The sequence below is a fragment of the Danio rerio genome, chromosome 9 (genome assembly GCF_052040795.2).
Source record: "Danio rerio strain M-AB ecotype USA chromosome 9, GRCz13ab, whole genome shotgun sequence".
In the NCBI taxonomy this organism is placed as follows: Eukaryota; Metazoa; Chordata; class Actinopteri; order Cypriniformes; family Danionidae; genus Danio; species Danio rerio.
The window spans coordinates 41,113,129-41,137,361 of NC_141029.1; the positions used below are offsets into that span (position 1 = coordinate 41,113,129).

At 36.0% G+C, this 24,233-nt stretch overlaps 1 long non-coding RNA gene across 7 annotated transcripts in view; it reads right to left on the reverse strand.

Annotated features, from left to right (window-relative positions):
- Positions 1 to 17,004, reverse strand: part of LOC141376180 (uncharacterized) — a 93,352-nt gene extending 76,348 nt beyond the window's left edge. For 5 of the 7 annotated variants that reach the window (XR_015499753.1, XR_015499756.1, XR_015499751.1 and 2 more), the window contains exons 1-2: positions 16,939 to 17,004; positions 15,701 to 15,806 (exon numbers count right to left, since the gene is read on the reverse strand). This is a non-coding gene — a long non-coding RNA (uncharacterized LOC141376180). Of the gene's footprint in view, positions 1 to 15,700; positions 15,807 to 16,803 lie in introns of all 7 variants that reach the window. The other 2 variants (XR_015499754.1, XR_015499752.1) reach the window with 2 other exon arrangements.
- Between the last annotated feature and the right edge of the window lie 7,229 nt (positions 17,005 to 24,233).

Below are 24,233 nucleotides of genomic sequence, written 5' to 3' on the forward strand. Positions count from 1 at the left end.
ACATATATTTAAAAATATATTCAGTTGAAATCTATTAAATAATTTATAACACTGAATCACAAGCATAGCGCTACACAGCTAACCCAGACAAATAAGTGAAACATAATTTAAGAAAGTTTATTCAAACAAGATCATGCAAATGATTTTAATATTTAAGGGTAAAAGAGAGAAATTATTGATTCAGCTCTTTCCTTTGTAAAAGTGTGTGCCAGTGTGTATGGGAGTTTCCCAGTGAAGTGTTGCAGCTGGAAGGGTATCCGCCACATAAAACATATGCCAGAGTAATGGGCTATTTGCACACTGACATTTAATTTTTAGCCAGTCTTTCCATAACAAAATTATCTTGATTAAGTTCTGATTTCTTTAAAACTCGATGATCTTCACTGGCTATTAGATATACGATAAACGAAGTTGGTCTCAGATTGGACAAGAAGCACTGCATTAAATTCCATTTCCCCCCGCCATGTCTTTAAAATATAAACATTTATTTTACCCCAGTATTTTCAATGGAATTTCTGTTGTTACTAAGGGCACTAGTGGTTAAAATGGTCTTTCATCTAATTTTACGCTTAAACAACTAAAAAGATGCTTAAGTTTATTAAACTGAATGTATTGTGATTACAGTGCAACATCCATGCTGTAAAAACAACCTTGTGGAATTGAAAAGTCACCTCATACTTTCACCGGAAGTTTTACATTGGCTATAAAACTCTAGCTGTGCATAGAGCCCATTGGTAGTTCATTCAATATAGTTAAATTGTGTAAAGCAAAAATCGGCTGTAGTATGTGTGTGCGTTTCCCAGCGGAAGGGGATCTGCCACGTAAAACATATTGCAGAGTAATTGTTGTTTCATTTCACTGTGGTGATCGCTGATAAATCAGGGACTAAGTCAAAGAATAGTGAGTGAGCCTAGTGTGTACATCATACAAATACATCAATGTTTTATCACACATCTTTTTTTTTTTTTTTTTTTTTTTTGCTAACAGCTACTCTATTTTCAAAGCCCAGTTAGAGTGATAGTAGTATCACTACTTTTTGTTGTTTACTCCACAACGAAGGTACTTATAACATGTGAGACAGAAAAAGAAGGTGTTTGGTTTCCTCTGAGGTTTGTTTTGGTTTCAGCATGTGCCATTTTGGCTTCTCTATTTTTTGTATGGATATTTATCTGGAGCCGTGAAGGCATTATTAGTGGAGTTCATGACTGAATATAGTTCCCCATGCCTTGCATTTTTCATTGTATAAATTTCCATTCATTGCTTGTTCTCGTGGGATTATTCTAAAGACAGAAACATTCTCTGGACTGACAACTATATTCAAAAAGTTCTTGGAGGCAAGCGGCTGATCTCCAGTGGCAGTATGGAGAGGTGATGAAGTGGAAGAGGTAGATAATGCTGACCCAGAATGGCTGAAGGACCTCTGGGCTTCTTAACACTTGCAAGTCTCTCTCAGGTGTCTGTGTAGAGATGTGTCTCCTCACCTGCAGGCGTGAGCTCAGAGAGCTGTTTGTGGCACTATAGTGCTCATGGAAACCCTGGATTTTTTTGCTTGCAAGGCACTAAGGAAGATTCTTGGATTTATTGTATGTTGTATATTATATAATGTACGTATTTTGTTTAACAATTTCAAGAAGGTGGAGCGGCAAACTTTTTTTTAATTACAGCTATCAATTTTGTTGGGAAGAACTGAATTGATGCTTTTAAAGGGTCATGAACCCCCCCCCCCCCTTTCAGTTCAAGTCTACCTCAGAATTTTTTCAAAAAAAAAAAAAAACTTTTTTTGGAAATGAAAATCAGGTTGACGTCAGAACTCAACGTCAGGCCAATATCAATGTCCAACGGCCAACCTAAAACCAACCAAGTATCAATGTCTAATGATGTTACAGCTTAAAGTTGTGTGGACGTTACCACTATGACATCTATTAGACGTTGGATTTTGATTGCCATACCTGATGAATAAATGGTTTAAAATTTTTGCTCGACATTGGATTTTGGACACTTTCTAAAAACCTAAAATTGACCAAATATCAATGACATTTGACATCGTTATTGGACATCAAAATAATGTTGTCCTTAGACGTTGGTTAAACATTGATTTTTGGTCACCTGACATCACAATCTAATTCTAGCCTAATATTGACATCTTATGACATTGTGTGCCTGCTGGGCAATAACTCAATGCACTACAGAATGTTTTGTTTACACACATATTGATACTTTTACTCTACTTGCACTACATTTTCAGGCAAGTGATGACACTTATAATTGAATATGTTTTTTCAGTACTCTTTTCACAACTGCTTCCTCAAAATAAATAATCCGATATAAAATGTGAGGAGATGTATAATTTCATAGTTTACAAGGTTAAAATGCAAAGAAAACAGTAAGTAATTTAATTGAATCGACAATAGCCTATTCATAGTTTCATGTAATATATAACCACATTTTTATGTCATTATAAAGACAATCATGATTCATACAACCCAGGCTCATTCTGAAAATGTAGTCCCGCGAACGTTTCTGGAGACCGCGGAATACGTCCCGGGAGGTATGTACGGCTGCAGTTTTTGTTTTTGCGAATCCGCGAGAGGCCGGTGTGTGTGCTTTTTCACATATCAAATGCCTCTCGCGAGTGCAGTTCGCGCCCGAGCTGTTCTCGCGTGAACCCACCAGAGGCCGCTGTCCGACTGACCGGATGATTGACTGCGTGACCGGCCAATTAGCTGACCCGCCCTCCTCCTTACCTAAACCCCACCAATTTTACTGATCGACCCACCCGCCCACTCGCTTCCCTAAACCCGAGCAACAGTTTACAAAAGCCGTCCAAAAAAAGAAAAGCCTGATTTATTTATTTTTTTGCAGCGTTTTTCGGATTTCACCACGTTCTCACCCCGTTATGAAACTCGTTCACTTAATTTTTGGGATTCTGTTTTTGTCTTACCTGATTTCTGGAACTGCTCTTCCCCGGACTCGAAACCGATCGCCGTGGTCAACTCCTCTCTGCATCTCAAGTCTGCCGACGTACACGCTGAGCTGAGTGGACAAACGGGTTGCAGCGGGAAAGCCCTCCACAAGGAGGTAAGTGGTCGGCCGGCCGGCAAGCGCAAAAAGGAACAGCGTCACACTGCCTCGTAGCATTCGCTTGAAAAAAATAAATGCAGCCGTACATACCTCCCGGTACGTATTCAGCTGTCTCCAGAAACGTCCGCGGGACTACGTTTTCAGAATGAGCTTGGGTTGGATTCATATAAACAATCTAAATGAGGAGGACTTCTCTTCTCCTGAATGCCCGGGTCTAAATGCAGACACAGACACAGTGTGTAGCAGTTAGAGCAGGTCTCTTTCTCCATCTATTCCGACCATTAGCTCTAGCGGTTATCCACAGTATTTTTAACATAGGCGAACACGGCAGCACAGATAGGGGATGTGTATGAATAGTAACAAGCTCAACTGATAAAAGACAAAGTACGCTATTCTCCAATTCCTGTACAGCTCTACCAACAAAAATGCTTGCTGCACACAAACAGGTTGGCTGTAACGGTGGTCCTGACAGCATTGTGGAGAAAGCCATGCAACAAACTCTATGGATCATGAAAACAAACACATACAAGTCTTCATGAACAGATACTGCGTTGTGTGGGGCCACAGACTCACAGCTTGGCAGGTTTGTCGTCTGTCCAAATTAGTCTGTCATCAGAATGCACGTGTAGTCATGTATAATTAAGAAGCAGGGTCTTCTCATAGGGTAAGAAAACTTAGCTATGAATAATGATGAGAAACAGACATGTCGCAGATACGCGATACATCACTAATTTTGGTCCTGCCCCAAAAATTTTTTTAAACCCGAAGGATGAAATTAGCTGACAAAAGCTCAAAATTATCCAGTTTTTCACACAATTAAAGCTGATAGGTGCTAATGTACCTGATGCTCAACACACACAAATCTCTTAAAATCTCCAAAAAGTACTGAAGGGTGTCTTAAACCTTTAATCACTGATATATTAAATTGAATATACTATAAATTTAATGGGGCGGCACAGTGGGTATTGAGTATTAAGCACTGTCACCTCACAGCAAGAAGCACACTAGTTTGCACATTCTTGCCGTGTTCGCACAGGTTTCCTCTGGGTGCTCCGGTTTTCCCCACAGTCCAAAGTTATACCCTTATGTGAATTGGATGAATTAAATTGGCCATAGTGTATGAGTGTGTATGTGAATGCAAGAGTGTATGGGTGTTTGCCAGTATTGGGTATTCGCTGTTTAAAATAGATGCTGGAATAGTTGACAAATCATTCCGCTTTGGCTAACCCTGATAATCAGGGAATAAGTCAAAAGAAAATGAATGAATCAATGAATAAATTAAAATTTACACCTCATACCAATATTAATACACATTTTATTTGAGGGTTTAAAAACAAAATGTAATAAACATTCACAGAATATTTTTAATCAAATAATATTTATGGAATATTTTAAATCAATTCAAGATTCATTTTTTTAATGTTAAAAGGTTTTCAACTTTCCTCAAAAAATCTTCTTTGTGTTAAAGGGCCATAAACCCCCTCCTCTCTCAGCAGGGTGTTTTCACAGCTCTAGTTAAAAAAAAAGCCAGGTGAGTGGGTGAATCCAGCTCTGTTCAGGTGGGAGTGTTGAATGGCAAAAGAGGGAATGGTTTATATAAAAATGGGAGTTTCGGCTTGAGCATGCACTGATTTTCGCAGAGGCAAAACAACACACAGACGCAGGGGAGAAAGACAGTGACTGTTTACATAGACTTCAATAATCAAATTATTTGTTAAATTATTAATTTTGGTGACCTTAACTGCAGTTTGGCATTTTCGCCTTCAGTCAGGAACATTTCATGCATGCCATTATGACAAACAATATATTGGATGCGAGAAACTATTGGAAGAGTGTAGTTATAATGGAATTTGATACTGCATGTTGAACGGAAAAAAAAACAAAAAACAAAAAAAAAAATCTGCATTTCTTGGTAAATTAGATGCACTCGGTAGGTAGCATCAGAAAGCTGTGTGTGTATAGACTATCCTGTCACAAAATGCGGAAAAAAATCTACCCGACAGTAATAGTTAAATTAAGGTGTTTACAAGTTTACATTTGGAGAGCAGCATTTACTGTAGAGTCAATCAAATTAAAATTGATTAAAACTGTACTAACTGTAGAGTCAATCAACACCAATTGGAACCGCGTCTTTTGATTTAAAAAGAAGACTAATGGTAAATCTGGATTTCACCCGTTTTTGCTATCAGAACTGCCTTAATCCTTTGTGGCATAGAAAATCTCTCAGGTAAAAAAGTGTTCCTTACAAACGTGTTTTTGTCACATGTTAGCAGACCACTGTAATCCACACGTGAATCCAGCTGTGCTCTTATAGCGGGGAATTGAAAACAAAACCTTAATTGCAGCTCATTTATAACGAACACTGACGATGTCATGTCTCCAAACAATTCTTCTTCTTCCACTTGTTTTAATTATGGTTTGCAACATAATGTGGCGTCTCTCTGTCGACTGAAAACTGAAACATGTAAAAACAGTCTTCGAAGCCATCATGCATATTAATGAAGTTGCACCTCATACACAATGGAGCGCCCTGATTGGTTCAAACCAAGTCTTTCTCATGATTTAATGCTGAAAGCTCAAAGACATCATGTTGTACCAGCCTGTACAGACATCTGGTCTACACGCTGGAGTCCACAAGGATTTAATCGCTGTGACAAAGCTTCAAAATTTCTTTTTCAAACCAGAAGAACGAATTTGCTTGAAATAACGCAAAAACAGCATATTTTCACGTTTTAGTAAATACATGTGTCCTAATCCTGTTTTTAGCAACATGGAACATTTTATATATATATATATATATATATATATATATATATATATATATATATATATATATATGTGTGTGTGTGTGTTCCATGTTGCTAAAAACAGGATTAGGACACATGTATTTACTAAAATGTGAAAATATGCTGTTTTTGCGTTATTTTGAGCACATTCGTTCTTCTGGTTTGAACATATATAAGTTTCTCTTTTCAACTTAAATGGTCACAAAACTCCAAAACACATTTTTTTAGATGTTGACAGTCACTTTTGGTTTTCACTTTTGGTGAATTATTACTTTAAGTCACATTGGTGCAGTCACATTTACATTACACTGAACTAAAGTAAACTGGACTGAAGCAGTTTCAATTTATTAGACCTTCATATACGTTAATCTGCTTAGAAACAATCACCATTTAGCTCTAGAAATAAAGTTGAATCTACGAAACAATCTTTCCTCAACTTGTGCTGTTTCCTGCTCCCAGTTATGACTGTACAACCACTGCTTGTATCTGAATAAAACTGTAAGTGTGTTCGAGAAAATACAAATACACAACGTGCGTCATCTACAGCCCTTTACCCCAACCAAACAAACTAAACACTGACGTCAAACACACTTGAGTCTGCACACAAGCGTTCTTGGAAGAAAGAAATTGATAGGCCTCAAAATCCCAATCAAACGCTTCTGAGAGAATCTCATCTCATTTACAAAGTGAGCTTCTTGGAAAAAGCCACGGAACAATTACACAGAGAAAGAAGGACGAGGCAGCAAACGTCTGCAGATCAGATCACTTCAGATTGCCTCAGCAGAGACAGCTTTTGCCGCAATTACCAAGACAAACATGCGAACGCACGTCTTGCCACAGCGTAGCATGACGGCTGTTTCCTGATTGCTAATTGTGATTAAAAGCAGCACCTGAGGATGAAACTGACCTGCAGAATGATCTTGTTGTGGGAGAGAAATAATTGGGGTAATTTTCTTCGCTTTAGTCGTTCCGCTTAAGCAAGGCTGCACATTTTCTTTTTTAAAGAGCAAAACAAGAACATTTCTAACGATGTTTCCTTCATAAAAAGGATAATCGAGAGAAACAAGTATGTGTGAGAAGAAAACAAAAACAAAAAAACAGGCAGTTTAAAATGACAAGACCATACTATATAACCACAGTATAGTTGTTGCGTCTTTCCAGGTGTGATGAACAAAATGAGACTGACATCATTCCATTTTCAGACTAATGAGACATTGTGTTCCTTCCTCTCCACTGAAAACCCTCTTATATTTAAAAGGCTTAGTGAGTACATTATGTGGAAAGGCTAATCAATGGTACAAAGGTAGCCTAATATTAAATATTCAATATACCAAATATCTGCTGAATGTTTAATTTGTGCAGCATGTTTATTACAGCAAATATCTTACTTGACCTTTCGTTTTCACCTTTTTGCATTATGTACATTTTGCATAAATAATGCTTATTACTGTAAGCATTATTTGTTAATTTAATCTCAAATTGCATATTTTAGAAAAAAAAAATCATCATGATCCACAACATAATACACAACTTACTTGACAATATTTGACTATCCTAAGCTCTGTTGTCAGAGGAAAACAAAAAGCTTTTTATGATTTGAAGAGCTCTGAGAAGGCTTTTCAAAGTTTTGATCTAAATATTTCCAGTATATTTTGATATATAAATATATAAAATATAAACCAATATCTGCAGAAAGATGATTTTTTTTTTTATAGCAGTGTACGTCAAGGGTTTTCATAAGACTATAATGAGACCTTTACAATCATGATAACCTTTATTTTATTTTATTTATTTTTTTTTTTTGCATGCTCATGACAATTGTCATCAAGTATCATTTACTCAGTTCAAGAGTTCTCACTTAGCTGATGATTTTTAACAAGGCATCTTTGGCAAGCTGTCCTGGGAGAGACCCCTGAGCTCAAAAGATTCTTGAGCCGGTTTTGTAGGGCGAGAGGGGAGTCTAAGCTCAGGTAATTCCTGAGATCCCATACACCCGAATTAGATCTTTGGGCCTATTAATAATGACTGAAAGTTGCCATGGTGTTATAAACCACTGAAAAGCCTACAGTATGCTGGAAGCCTAGAACTAAATGCTCTATATACTGCGCCAATTTGGTTTATTCAATTAACTTACACTGCATGTATTTGGACTATGGGAGGAAACCGGAGCATCTGGAGGAAATCCACGCGAGCATGGGAGAACATGTAATCTCAGCACAGAAATACCGACTGGCTAACCAGGACTTGAACCAGTGACCTTCTTACTGTGAGGCAACAGTGCTTACCACTGAACCACCTTTGCCCTATACTGGATTCATCTAGGAAAAAGCGGGTGGAGTAGGAGTGAATGGCAGGGATTAATTAAGATGAAGATAACTAAGGTAAGAAAATCTGGTTACTTATTGTGCGTTTGGATTCATAAATTAATTAATTAATTATTCATTCATATTGGCTTAGTCCCTTTTTAATCAGAGGTTGCCACAGCGGAATGAACCACCAACTTACCCAGCACATGTTTTATGCAGCGGATGCCCTTCCAGCCATAAAACATCCCTGGGAAACATCCATACACACTCATTCACACACATCCAGTACACTACGGAAAATTTAGACTACCCAATTCACCTAGCGCAGGTCTTTTTATCTGTGGGGGAAACCGGAGCACCCAGAGGAAACCCACACCAACACAGGGAGAACATGTAAATTCTACACAAAAACACCACCTGACCTAGCCGAGGCTCGAACCAGCGACCTTCTTGCTGTGAGGTGATCGTGCTACCCACTGCACCAACGTGATGCTCAAGCTTAGATTTATATGATTGGTAAATCATGTGATAGCTAATATGGGACCAGCCATAGTCAATCATAAGTACACGATCCTCGTGAAATTAGTTGATATAAGTTAAGTTTATTTATAATTTTAATTTAAAGTTGATATTGTTTGAGATGTCTTTATGATGACTTGACAGGCAAATAAAGCATAACTTGTCTGTGTTTGTCATCACAACTTGACATGACCAAGGCAACACTACTTGACATAATTCTGTCACAAACATAAAATTGTTTCCGCTTATTTACAGTTATAGTAAATATAGTGTAGTATAAAAATAATATATAGAGAAATAAGTCAAAAAGTACTGTGATACACAACAATCATAAAATGTTACAAAATATAAAAAAATGTTGATTAATGTCACTTTTTCGAAGTTTTCAAAGTTTAAAGTGGTTGGAAGAAAGAACAAGGTCCCATAATGCAAATCTAAAGCATAAATAAATTTGGGGAAGTGAATCAAAGCAGCTTTACAAAGGTAAAACAGGCAAAAAGATAGAATCAGTTACTAATAAAAGCATAAAATTAGTATAAAATGCCCAAACCATGCCCCTCCATGTGTCAGATCCCATAAGCAATATCTCAAGCAGAGTATGGTAGAAGGTCATGGGTTCCATTCACAGGCAATACATGAACAGATCTTCGATCATGCATCTTCCAAATGTTTACTGTAAAAGACTATGTAAAGCATAGTAATCAGTTGCATTCTAATCCTAATACTAAAGGTTTATTGCAAAATGGGTAAACTGATTTGCCCAGACATTCAGACTGACAGCAGTATGTCTGGGAACCATGGCTACTTCAAATGTCCTCAACAGGCATGCCAATAAAATGCTCCTGGTAAATATCTGTTTGGAGCATGTCTCTCCACATTTTTACCACATATGTTACTGCCATTATCTTTGTTTAGGCATTTCACTGTTTAAGTATAAGAGGGCAAACAACTTTCTTTAGAGAACCCCTTCAAACTCTGACAATCATCCAGATAGTTTTGGAAAATAAGACTCTTTCCATTTCCAGTCGGCAAAGTTTTAATATCCACTAGAGTTTCCACTATGTGCCTCAAACAAAACTCTTGGACTTATTTTGAATAGTTTATTTTAGTGATGAGTTTTAAGAATCTAATGTTTAGTCAAATGTAAAAAAATGTTCTTTGTCAGCAGATTTTTCAGAAAGCTTGATGTTGTTTCCAAACGGGGTATTGCATTAATAAAGAAATGCAAAATTCTACCAATAAGAAAATGACTAATTGAAGTGTTTCTAGTTGAGTTTGTCATATGTATTTGACATTCAGCCAATGTTCTGTAGGTTTGACATCTAAGAATATAACTAGGGGAAGAGCAAATTGCCATTTTGGAAGAACATTAAAGTAAAACAAGAATAATTTTCACTCAATTTCTTATGGATTTTACAAGAGTCTATAAGTGTGGATCTGGTTCTCTGTTGGTCTCTGAATCTCTAAATCTCTTTTACTTGTAAAGGAAACTGAAGTGAGTCAACTCTCAGGTGGTGCAAAAGCATTCCATTCTATTGATTGAGTTGGACGGCCAGCTAAACTCTTCTATAGACTTCAACAGGAAACTTGTTTTAACATCCAAAGCATCAGTGGATCCAAGAGGTGCGAGTTTGAATTTTACATGGTTGCAGACTTGCTCGTCTGTGTGTTTCAGAAACTACTGTAGTTGCTACTGAGCTATGCATAAAAAATGTTATGTTGTGCTCTGAATGTTCATCACACATCTGACCTTGAAGCAGATGAGCTACAGCAGCAGAAAAAGAGTGCAATGGTGTCATTGCTGTCAGCTAAGAATTTGAAACAGAGGCTACAATTCACACAGGCTCACAAAAGTCAGATAAAAGATGATCAGACAAAGATTGTATGGTATAATGAGTTTAAGTTTTGCTGCTGAGTTAGTTGAGTCACAGGTTGTTATAAACAACATAAAAAATGTATCTGTCCTGCCTTGTATTAACAATTTAGTTTGATTTTGGTGTAATGGTGTTTGGGATATTTTCTTAACACACTTTGGACCCTCACTAACATCAATATTAACACAGCATCATTAACATTAACAAGGATTGGCTGATGATTTGTTTATGGAAACATTGTAAGCACAACAGTATGTGTTGCCATGTTCAATTAAATATTTACAAGTAAAATTGTTCCCATGTTTGAATAAAGATTTTAAATTGCAGACAAAGAGAAAATTAACATAATTTGTTGGAAAATAATTAAGCAAATTTATTTTTTTCAAATTGTATTAAGCTTTTTTTTTTAAATATATATTTAGAGAAATATGTAGAAATGGTCAAATTTGCATTACAGAACTTTTTTTTATTAAATACATAGATACAGTCATTTTGAGATGGTTTGTTGTTTGGTTTTAGTGATTCTAAAGTTCCATCACTACACATGCTGTAACAAGGCCTGTTCACACCAAGCTTTATAACCATAAAGATGATGGTAAAGACCTAATTCTAAAAATAGTTCTAAATGTGAAAGAATAGTAGCTTTCAGACCACGATAAAATCCTATTATACGATAAAATAAAGATGTAGAGAAACAATATCGTTGGGATCACTTTCAGAATGTTTTTTCCCCAGCTGATAAATGGCAAAACACTGACAGTCAGAATGCACTGAAATATGAAGAGCTCTAGCAATTTAAAGTTATAGACAACATTGTTCAGAAGCACACTGCTAGATGTTAAGACCCTTTTTTTTTTTTTAAAGATTATTAAAGGTAATGACTATCTAAAAAATTGGTAAGACCAATATTCAGAGCTAGTTTTGGTGTCTTTGTGTTGCCTTGAAAATGCTGGGGAACATAGTAAATGAGTGCAATTGCCAAATGTTTAATTAGAATACACAAGCTGGATTCACTGGTCAAATGAGAAAGTAGCACAATGAGGACATCCTCTGGTTACAAAAGGGTAATGCAGAATAAACAACGAATAAATAGAAACAAAATCTAAACAGATTAGTCTCATTCGTCAGTGTGGAAGTTATAATTATTGTTACAATTATATTTATAGTTATTGTGCTTGGTTTGAACAGGCCTTTAGAGTAATTTAGGACTGTTATTTTAAACATTTTCTCGTAAATTGGCAAATTTGGAGCTACTTTCAGCTGTAGAATTCTTGGTGAGAACAGGCCCAGGATTTCTAAACCATGGGTCCACGATACAAAATAACCTTCACAGCCACTAGATCTCAATCCAACAGTGCAACTTTTGGATGTGGTGGATAGAGAAAATCATAAACCTGCACCAGCTGTGTGATGCTATCATGTACATGTTCAGTATAAGCTTGTAATGAATGCAGTTTTGTAACACTTTTACAGATTAGCAGACTGCAGCGTTGCTCAAAACCACAGCAGCGGGGAAAATATCTCAAATGAAATGCTAAAGTGTTTGGTGGCAATCATTCTGTTAGGTTCAGAAATTATATTTTGTAATGGGATTCAGTCAATGAGATTGCTCTGGAGATTGGCCCATAGGTTACCTGTAGGCCGAGGCATATCGATGAGCGCGTTGAGGGAAAATGAAAGACTCTTGCTTGGTGGCTTTTGCGCCTCATCTCTCCACTGCAGGGAATGTAATATGCGTCCCATAATGAAAGCTCTCAGGGGAACTCTTCCTCTGCTTAGTGGTCTATACCGGGCCCACTCAATCACGAACGCTGTGCGTGCTGATGTACCGACAGGGCTTTCAGTAACACTAGGCTGCCGAGTCTGGAAAATGCCTTCTATTGCCTTTAGCGCCGTACACTTTTCTTGCCAGATGACGAAGCACAACATTTATCTCTACATTTATGGAAACTAAGAAATGAAACAGCAGAATAGCATTGCTCTGTTGTGAGAGAGAACATCATTGCCCTTTCCTTTGGTTTGTGAGGTTCATTTAAAGCAGAATATTATTAGGGTAAATGCCAGTACAACAATAATTGTATATTGTTCTACAGTATATGGTCTAAACAAAAGGGATGAACAGCTGGAGGCAAAAGTATTACCCCTTTTGAGAAATTTGTTTTATTTTTAAATTGTTTTTCAAATAAATTATTATTTTTTATTAATAATAATTATTCATAATTTCTAAATATTTCTATTTCTGAAGCTGTTAACATGGGATTTAAACAGGTTTTGGTAAAAATTAACATAAAGGCAAAACAACAACAAAAAAATCTACTGATCTGTATTTAATATTCTATATAAGAGACTTTTTCATAAAGATGCCTCTCATATGGAGAAGAAAAAAGTTGCATGCACTGCTGAGGTTTTTTTTTTTTTTTTTTCTCAGTCGAAAAATCTACTAAATCTTGATGGTTCTGGAGTCTCCTCAATCAGATCTTATTTTGTATTTTCTATTGATTTCAAGCCAGGTGATTGGATGGGCCATTCTACAGCTTGATTTTATTTCTCTGAAAGCATTTGAGAGTTTTCTTGGCTGTGTTCAGGATCATTGTCTTGCTGAAATGACCACTCTAGTTTCATCTTTATCATCCTGGTATTGCAGTTGCTTGACTAAAGCAGCTAAATATTAATTTACAATGACAACGGGTTGCTGAATAACTTCTGAGAGATTTCAGCTGCTATCTGGGCTTTCAATTTCTTCATGTGTTCAGTACTTTTCCCCTGTGAAGTTTCGTTTGATTACACATTTCATAACATAATTAGTTTATATATCCAGTATATACATAAATACATATGTATTTATACACACACACGCATGCGCGCACGCACACACACACACACACACACACACACACACACACACACACACACACACACACACACACACACACACACACACACACACACACACACACACACACACACACACACACACAAAGTCAGAATTATTAGCCTCCTTTGAATTTTTTCTTTTTCAAAGGATGAACAATATTTTTCAAAGGATGTTGAATAGAGCAAAGGAATTTTCACAGTTTGTCTGATAATATTTTTTCTTCTGGAAAAAGTTATATCTGTTTTATTTCAGCTAGAATAAAAAGCAGTTTAAAATTTTTTAAACACCATTTTTAGTACAAAACTATTGACCCCTTTAAGCTATATATTTTTTTGATCGTCTACTGAACAAACCATCGTTATACAATAACTTGCCTAATTACCCTAACCTGCCTAGTTAACCTAGTTAAGCCTTTGAATGCCACTTTAAGATGTATAGAAGTGTCTTGAAAAATATCTAGTAAAATATTATGTACTGCCATCATGGCAAAGATAAATTAAATAAGTTATTAGAAATGAGTTATGAAAAAAAAACATACACTGGTATAAAGGATAGGAAGGATACAATGATGTAATTTTGCATTAACTAATGCTTTAATAACAGGAATTAATTTCCCAGCATATTTCAGGGCTTGTTCACACAAGCAATGTGACTTTAAATAATTTGTTTATTTGAGAGCAGATTAGTGAGGATTCAGAAAAAAAAAAAATAAAATTACAAAAAAAAAAAAAAAACAGGTACACAAAACAGAAAGAGTCCTTCCTCTTAGTTGGAGAGATCAGATCATATTTATATCAGATCATTTCTCTTGAAGGGAAAATCTATACAGAATGTCACAGGTAAAGGGGGGAGGGCTGGAAAATGATGGATTGCATCTATCACGCTCAATTATGTGCTTGAGAAAAGTGATTTGACTCAGTATGAGAGGAAAAAAAAGAGACAATACTGATCACAGCCTCTTACAATATTGGATTTCCAGTGACAATACCATAAAATGTCACTGCAGGGAAAAAAAGAGCAGAATCTGTCATGCACATGCACACAACAAATAATCATGCTTTATCACCTTGTGTTGTGATTATCAGAGATATTAAGTTTTAAAGTGATTGCAAAGCAATTCGGGTAAGGGTGCAAGAACTTGCATCATATTGCAGTCTAAAGCACTATACAGACAGTAATCATTTTGCATGGTGGAGTATATAACAGAACATTTCCTTGGCTCTTTTATGCTAAAATTTGAAGCCTATAGATGTCAAATAACTCAAGGAAGAACTATAGGGGAGTTTAAACAACAATGGTTTTAACTAAAAACAAAAACAGCATATGCATTTTAGCGTAACAGCATTTTGGGAGCCTGAAAATGCAACAACAGATTTCAACTGCAAACAATATTGTCTCTATGTAAACTACAAAAACAGGATTTGTAAAAATGGTTGTGTCATGCATATCCTATTGGCATCCAAACAATGCCTAACTACCAGACCATACAGTGCTAAACAGTATTGCATTGCATGGCACATACACTCAAAAAAAAAAAAAAAAAAAAAAAATATATATATATATATATATATATATATATATATATATATATATATATATATATATATATATATATATATATATAAAATAATAATACCAATAACAATAATAATAATAATAAAATAAATTGAATAAAATAATAATAATAAATAAAAAAATTGGCTATTATTTCAAACTACTTATTTAAAATGAGCTGCAATAACACAATTGTTGAATTTTTCTTGGAACAACAATTTTTTTTTGTTCAATTGACTTACATTTGTTGAAAATTAATGAGTTAAATTCATTTTATGTTGTCCTAACAAAAACGGATTTCATGGAACTGACCACCTTTTACAGTGTACTGTTTTTTTCCCCTTCACAATATGACATCGTTTTTAGGATCTTCATTATTTAGTTGTGTTCATTCATCATTTCCAGATTCACAATGCTTAAATGTGTAATGTTTAAAAAAATAGAAACGTACAAGCTTTCCCCAAAATCCCACTACTCTTCAAATAATCCTCTCCAAGCCCATTTAGTAATATTCACAAGTTCATGTCAGTATTTACAAGGTTATGTCAAGATACTTTTCTCATGTTCTTCTAGATTCTGCTAAAAATGAGTCAGCAGTAAATGATGTGCAGCTAAACAAATTGTTTGTGCTCCATTCAAACCCCATTTACAAGAGTTCCCTGAAAGTGAAAATGTTTCCAAAAAAATGCAAGTCATCACCCTTACATTTCGAGGATCCTTCTCACTGTTTTGGTCAAGTTGTTCTTCACTGGATGAGTTCAGTAGATCTTTAACAGCGTGTTGTACTGTCTATAAACACTGGTTTCAGCATCTGAGAGGGATAAAGTAAAAAAAAAAAGGCTAAATTAAAAACTAACTGTGACAAGTATCTTAATATCCTTGTATGACAATTTCATCCTAAAACAAAGAAGCAAACAAAAAACTTGATAGTTGGCAATACAACTCTAGAGACTAGAATACAGGTCATTAACTGCATTCACCCAATCAGTGAACCGAACACTGCAAATAAGAGTTAAGGAATGACAAGTGAAATGTCAGTAGGATTAATTGTTAACCCTAAGGTTAATTATGAGCAGTGTGAAACTAGAAACAATTGGTAAATCTTTATTTTGATGATCCCTATTGCACATTTTGACTAAAAGTTGCATTAAAACTACACGCCAATTACTTCTCATTTGAGTATTAAAAGATTGTCTGATAACTACCTGCTGATACTGCCCCTTTAACATTTAACTGACTACAACTTTGCAAGTACATGTCAACATACGAACCCCAACACAACAGTCTACTTGTAATCTATTGAGAATTAGTTGCCATGTAGATGCAATGTAACTTAAATTCAACAAAATGCGTTAAAGGGACCATCAAAATAAACAATTAACTACTGTGTGTGTATCAGTTGGCGGGGCTAAACAGATAGTAATGCAGAAGCGAATGTTCAGTATAATCTTACTTAAAACCAATGAGAGTTTTTGAGTTCTGATAGTATAATGGCCTCTTTTTTGCAAGCATTGCTAAATGAAACTTTGATTTCTCAGTTTAGTTTAACTTCCTAGAGGGGAATAGAATCGACTGCTACGTCGGCAAACAATTAAGTATACACTGATCTGTGTAGTGCTGTCAGTGTTTTATGCATGTGTGTTTGTTTATTGTGAAAAAGTAAGTTTTGTCTTCTGTCTAAGGTTATCGTTGTGTTTCAATTGATTTAATTTAGTTCAAACAGAAAAAAAAAAATCGTACACAAAACAATTATTTAAACAAAATATTTTAACATGGCCGAAATGGAGTAAGATGAAGCACAAGCTTACCATTTCCATAAAGAAAATCCAATGCAAACATTATACCACATCATCTTTCCATTCACACTGAAATAAGCACCAACACATGTTCCTTTTAACACCATTTATTAAAAACCAAAGCATAGAAAGGTTACAAACACTCACCAGTATCCACTCTTTAGAATCAAACCAGTTCAGGCTGCAACCGAGGACATTTATACAATATTTTCCCACCATCCAGTCAGAGCGGCCATTTTGTGGTGACATCATCAGGGTCATGCCCTCATGGCTGGTGATAAAACTTATTTTTCTGTTGTTTATATTCATATTGGTTGTGTGTTGTGTTGTATTTTGAGTTATGTATGCATACTTATTCACTTATACAATTTATATAGTTCTAATATCGTTTATGTGTATATTTGTCTACATATTACTATGCCAAACAATAAAATGGTATAGTCCATGGGCGGGGCCAATGATATAAAATGGCTCCCAAACGCACTCAGGGTGGGTAGTTGTAGGAGTGTGGAGATATTGAATTATTGGATTTTGGTTAGCTCTTTTTGATTTAGCTGAACAAGCCAATACATTGTAAATAGTAGATTTTGTTTTATTGTTATTTTGTAGTGATAGTGAAAGAAAGCTTTCTGAACCAGTGAAGCGCTCGAATCAATTGTATCGGAAAAAGGTTTGTTACTCGAAGCGTTCTAAATCTAAGCTTGATGAGGACCTCTTCTGGTTAAAGTATGGGAAAGCACTGTGTTGCAATAATGTTATGTTCACAACTGATTCATGTAGTAATACAACAACAGTAATATAAACAAATTACTCAAGGTATGTTACGCTACACCACTGATGACTGTAGTAAAATCCATATACAAAAGAATTTACATTTATTGTATTTCAACTAGTCCTTCACCCACCCACTCATTCCAAGCGGGGATCGCATCGGCGACTCCTGCATGGGAGGTAATGCTCTAAGGAGGAAGCTATGAGTGTGATGCTTTTGGGGTGCACTCGCCAGCTGGCCTCCGTTAAACACTATACTACGATATGCAGTGGTTTTCTTTAAAGATTGTCGTAAAACATACGCTGATACACTTTAGCATCGTTCAAAACCTTTTTACTATAAATTACTATTGTATTTTAGTTTAATTACTGGTGTGTGAGACCGGTGCAGTGCTTTGGAACAGTAGAAATGTATGTAATCGTTGCCTAAACTCTCGCTATACACTTTACTAACCCCTGAGAGTGTTTAAACCTTTGAATCAAAATTCAAAGCAGTCACGTGAATGAAGCTCTGGATGTCACTGATCACGTGATTATGGCAAAACAAATCAAGCTTCGGTACACTGGTTTACTGCGAGATGTATCATTTTTTTGATGCATGTTTCGAAGCCTCGGTGCACAATGTCACATCACTATTATTTTGTCACTTTCAGCTTTTTGCTGGATTTTTTTTCACATTTGTGCCAAATAAATCACCCTTCACTTTCATCAGCAGCTTTCATCACTTTTCATCACTTTCATCTTAACATAACAGTTTAAGTCTCATTTACTTTAATTGATTTTTAATAAAAAAAAATAGATTTTTTTTGTTTAAACATATGCTGATTGATGTTGAAACTGTTATTTTCTTTATATATCATTTTTTTTAGTCATAAATCCACTTGTTTGTAGAGCAAATTGTTGACTTTTCTGACGTTTGTTGTTTCAATTCATTTTAACACATTTATATTTGTTTTTTTCCAACTCAAGTTTCAAAACAATTGAAGAGAGGAGCCCACTTCTGCAGTGAAGACTAAGGTGAATAATGACCCTGGGTTAATGTTTTTAAGCCCTATAGTGATGGTGAAATGAAGCTTTCTGAACCAGTGAACATTTCTACTCAATTATATCAGAAAAAAGTTTGTTACTCGAAGCTTTCCAAAACAGAGCTTTAGCTAAAGTCAAACATTTACAACTGACCAAGTTATTGCTGTAGTAATGCAACAATAGTAAGATAAACAAAGGAAATAATGACTGTAGTTTTTTAAATTTTTAAATTTTTTTTTTACATATAAGGTATGTTACATTAATCCACCGATGACTTTAGTTAAATCCAAGGTATTCAAAAAATAGTTACTTTTACCGTATCTCAACCGGTCCTACACCCACCCCCTCGTTCCGAGCGGGGATTAAACCAGCAGGTCTAAGTTACATACTATACTGTAGCTTTTATTAAAAAAAATAGTTGTAAATGTTGATGCCAATAGCTTTTGTGGTAAGTGTACGGACATATAGCACCATGGTGCTCACAGTGACCTGAATTTGATTGGCTTGAGGTCCTATGCCGATTATTTCCTTCTTTTTGCTCCCGTTGCTTCCAGTCTGTCTTCCACTATCCTATCCCAATGAAAGGTGAAAAACCCCTAAAAAATTTAAATAGTTGTAAATAGTAAACTAATATACTTTAGTATGTTTCAAAAGCTTTTTACTATAAATTACTACTGCATTTTAGTTGAATGACTGGTGCGTGGGACTGGGGCAGTGTTTTGAAACAGTAGAAATGTAATAATCTCTCTCTATACATTTTACTAACCCACAAGGGTGTTTAAACTTTTGAATCAAAATTCAAAGCAGTAACGTGGATATAGGTGAAAATAAAGCTTCGGATGTCACTGATCACGTGATAATGGCAAAACAAATCCATGAACGCTAACAACTTCATGAAACACAAACAATTGAAGCAAATGTATCAAAGCTTCAAAACATTATCGAAACCTGCCTCTATAGTGAAACCTAGTGGTAATGAATTACTTTGGAACAGCTTCAGCAAAGAAACAGTTACACAAATTTTGGAATAATAAAATTTTGATTTAGTGGAGCGGTGAGAGTTCCTGACTAGCATGCAAAAATAATGGATGGGTTCAAATCCAGGTTGATGCAGCGATAGATATTAGCTTTTAAATGCTTTGTTCTTGTAGCGCGTTTTGTTTTAACATTGGTCTGACATCCAAATGAACACTTTGTGAATAAATATGTCTTGTTTGATCAAAAAAAGTAACTGTTAAAATACATCGTCACAATTTTTGAGCATTTTTGCAAGTCAGGATTCAAACTCATGACATTAGCATCACAGTTACTCTGTGCACACGCACGGTACAATAGGCTTCATGGCATTTTCCTGACCCTGAATCAAACGCAGATTCACCAGGTCTCAAATGTTTCTGACAGGCTTTGAATTGATTTAGTGGTCTGGGTGCTTCAAATAATTTTAGTCACGTGACCTGGGTGTTTTAGATCATGCTTCAGTGCAGTGTTTTGAAATACTTGTGCTTTGGGATCTTGACGCTGTCAAAACGTCAGTTTCGCGTCAGCCATCCCCACATTTTATATCATTTTTATGTAGTAATAAACACTTGTTTGTAGAGCAAATTGTTTGACCTTTTTCTGAAGTTTGTTATTCTAAATCACGGTGGTGCAGTTGGTAGCAATATCAACTCACAGCAAGAAAGTCGCTGGTTCAAGCCCCGGCTGGGTCAGTTAGCAATTCTGTGTGGAGTTTGCATGTTCTCCCCATGTTCACATAAGTTTCCTCCACGTGCTCCGGTTTCCCCCAAAAGTCCAAAGACATTGGGCTATAGGTGAGTTGGGTAACCTAAATTGTCCGTAGTGTATGTGTGTGTCCTGATCCTTCAGATTTGGGGGTTGAGCGCTGGGCTAATGACCCACCTCGTAAAAATTAGATGTTACGAAACACAACATGGGCAACGCAGTGGTGCAGTAGGTAGTGTAGTTGCCTCACAGCAAGGTCACTAGGTTGCTGGTTCGAGCCTCGGCTGGGTCAGTTGGCATTCTTTGTGGAGTTGTGCATGTTCTCCCTGCAGGTTTCCTCTGGTACTCTGGTTTTCCTCACAGCCCAAAAACATGCGGTACAGGTGAATTGGGTAGGCTAAATTGTCCGTAGTGTATGAGTGTGGGTGTGAATGAACGTGTGTGGATGTTTCCCAGAGATGAGCTGCGGCTTGAAAGGCATCCGCTGTGTAAAAATGTGCTGGATAAGTTGGCGGTTCATTTCGCTGTGGCAACCCCGAATTAATAAAGGGACTAAGCTGAAAAGAAAATGAATGAAGCACAACATGGTTCAGCTAAATATCAACTTCGATATAATGGCTCTGGGAGAAAGCGAGTAAGTATTTCAAAAAGTTTCAAAACAGTTGCAGAAAAGAGCCCACTTCTGTATTATAGAATAAGGTGGATTATGACCCTGGTTTAATTTTTTAAAGTCCTACTGTAGTGAGTTTGGGTTAATTATTCTGCCCAGGCCTCCCATGATCCATAATAAAGTCTTTTTTTTCAGAGACATACATTTCTTATTGTTATATAATAAAATAACTGCATTCACACCTGTACTTGTTGGAACTACCTTACATGCCAATTTTAAACCATTACCATCAGCACGGCTTGAATTAAACAAAACCAAAGCCAGAGTTGGTCAGAATGTCTTCAAGTGGTTCACTGTGACATTTTGATGTTCTACCCCAGCTTTTTTTTTTTCGATGCTTTAAAAGGTTGTAGTATGTGATTTCAAAAATCTAAAAGCATTCGCAAGTGGTATATCTTTTAAGAGAGTGAAATTCTGAACCATCGCCTTGAAACCTCTGCAGACTCCCACAATCCATCAAGACATTCAAAATGCTGGGAAAAATGTCAGATTTTGACATTCAAAAGAAAAAATCTCTGAGCCATCTTAATGTCATGTGTAAAGACTGTGAGATGGATTCCCTTTCGGAGGAATAATGATAAGAAAAAACACACGCATATACGAGTATATCAGGTGTTGTATTTATTTATTTATATTAAATTAAAAATATAGATTCAGGTAACAAAACTGTGAAACAGTATTTAAATGCTCTAGCTTCGGGGAATGGGAAAGCTGTGGTGGAGCAATTTACTTGTGACCAGTGCAGAAGATGGGCATCTCAGCTCTCCCTGTAGGCCTGGATCAAATATGACAACACTTGACTTTAGTTTTGACGAGCCGTCACTCAATAGCAACGTGGCCAAATGAACACTCCAGGCAATTAGTCCACTTGACAGCGTGAATAATACACACTGACTTCGGAATCCCACCATGGCGGATGTATTTGAGATGTCTGAGCTCAGGGACTCTGGGTGGTTTTTCACCTCGCAGCCCTCGGCTAAGCCTGAGCTCACGGTTCGCTTGGCTGCAGATGCGAAAGGAGATTGTGCATGAATATGAATTACATACTGAGAAAGAACTAGACGTTATACCGATGTGACCAGGACTAAAGCCTAAGTGAAGTTCAGAGAGATACAAATGCTATCGTCACACAGCCGCAGATTCCCCACGCTGGATTTCTGTACAAAAAGAGAGAATCATGGGGGTGGTAGGAAGGCTATACCTGACGAAAGAAAACATCTTTTACCTCTTGAGCATGAGGTTAAAGAATATACACACATACAAAAAAATTAAATAAAATGTCGGGCTACATAGTCACGAAAAAACACACCGAAGTACTAAAGGAACCTGCAAGATCTACAAAATCAAATATGTGCTGTTCAAATTACAGATATATACAGCCATCAAATAAGAATAACCGATCACACACAATAGAAGTGAACGAAACGTAATGAGAAAAACAAAAGGTCAGTCCAAAAAACCAAAAGAAGAGCATACGTTTCCCAGCTATTTACAAATACATCTGGCCAATTCGACTGTCTATAAAAATACTATTCACATTTTCTCATTGACGTACAGTAGTAAAATCATGAGGAACAACCATTCCAAATGTCACTGTTGCAGGAAGATGTTTTTCTTCCCATTTATTTGTGATATAAAATGACTTGTTTTATTATTTTTTTAATCTGTGCTTAGTCTACCAATGCTTTCCGACTACCTTGTCACATGCAAAAATCTGATCCAGTGAGCATATCAAAGGAAAATACAATGAGGAAAGGGGGTCAAATAAACGTGCTCATTTCCATCTATGATATGCAAATACATGATTAGATCAGATACTCAATAACACTGCTAATTTATTTAATCGCTGGCGTCAAACAATAAGTGTTGAAACACCATAAACACCCTAACAGTACTGTGATTATAATCTGAAACACACTGCATTTCATAAAGCTTATTGCCTCTCTATACTGTAAAACATATGATAGCAGGGTCAGTATAAAAACCCTAGCGAGGTGTAGGGTCTATTTAAACATGAAGGGGATTTTATGGGCTTAAATCATGTATATATTACAACTAGTTGAAAAAATGAGAGAGGAAATTATCAAAGGGTGAATTCACTAAACATTTGCACCACTTTTGCATGCAGATTTCTGAATTCAAAAGCTGATGCTCTTACAAATCAACCACATTCCAGTTCATAAAGGTAAAATAATTAAATGAATGCATTGTCATTGTTGTGTGCTTGTTTTTCTAATGTTACCGAGTGTTTTCTTTCTTGTTAGGAATATCTGAAGGATGTACAACACTGGAGAGGAAAAAAAAGCACTTATTGCTGTTATTTAGGCTGGACATCCAATCACAGGGAAGTGTAAAAAGGGAAGGCCAACTTCTATACTATAGATAGCCAGCCAGGTAAAAGAGATAGTCTCTATTTTTCATTTGCATTTCATTCATTCATTATTATTTTTTTCAACTTAGTTCTGTATTTATCAGGGGTTTCCACAGTGGAATGAACTTCCAAATATTCTGGCATGTGTTTTACGTATGCCCTTCATGCTGCAACCCAGTACTGGGAAACACCTAACCCAGAGGGAAACCCACACAAATATGGGAGGAACATGCAAACTCCACATAGAAATGCCAACTGGCCCACCCGAGGCTTAAACCAGTGCTAATCACAGAGCCACCATGCCGCCCTTTGCATTTATTCCCCTTATTTTGTATTTTATTTTGAGACTTAACTGAGCACTTAAGTGACATTGTATTTATTAATTTGTGCTGGATTAGCTTGTTGGCTGGTATCATAAATGTCGGCGCTTCTTCATGCACCAAAAATATTACTCATCATCTTTGTCAAATTGCATACCGTACTATAGTATATAATATAGTCATAGTATTTACACATTCGTATTTAAACAGTGTTTTATATTTCAGTTGTATACATAATGTTACAATGTTAGTGTTTTAAATGTCAGATTTGAATAAATAAAGAATAGAAGTAGATATTTAGGTAGGTGAAAATACTTTTTAGACCATCTATCATAAGACAAACACAAATATTTTAGATATCTGTTAAAACTTGTTTAAAATCAAAAACTGTTTTGTCATTTATTAGGCAAATATCAAACTGGGGTGCGTTTCCGGAAACCATCGTTAGCCAACTAAGTTCGTAAATTCAGTTGTTACAAAAACTGCATTGCAATCTTGTAAGTTTCCAACTACACCTCTAGAGCTTTAGTTAGAAGCAGAGTTCCTGGCTGTGTGCTATTCC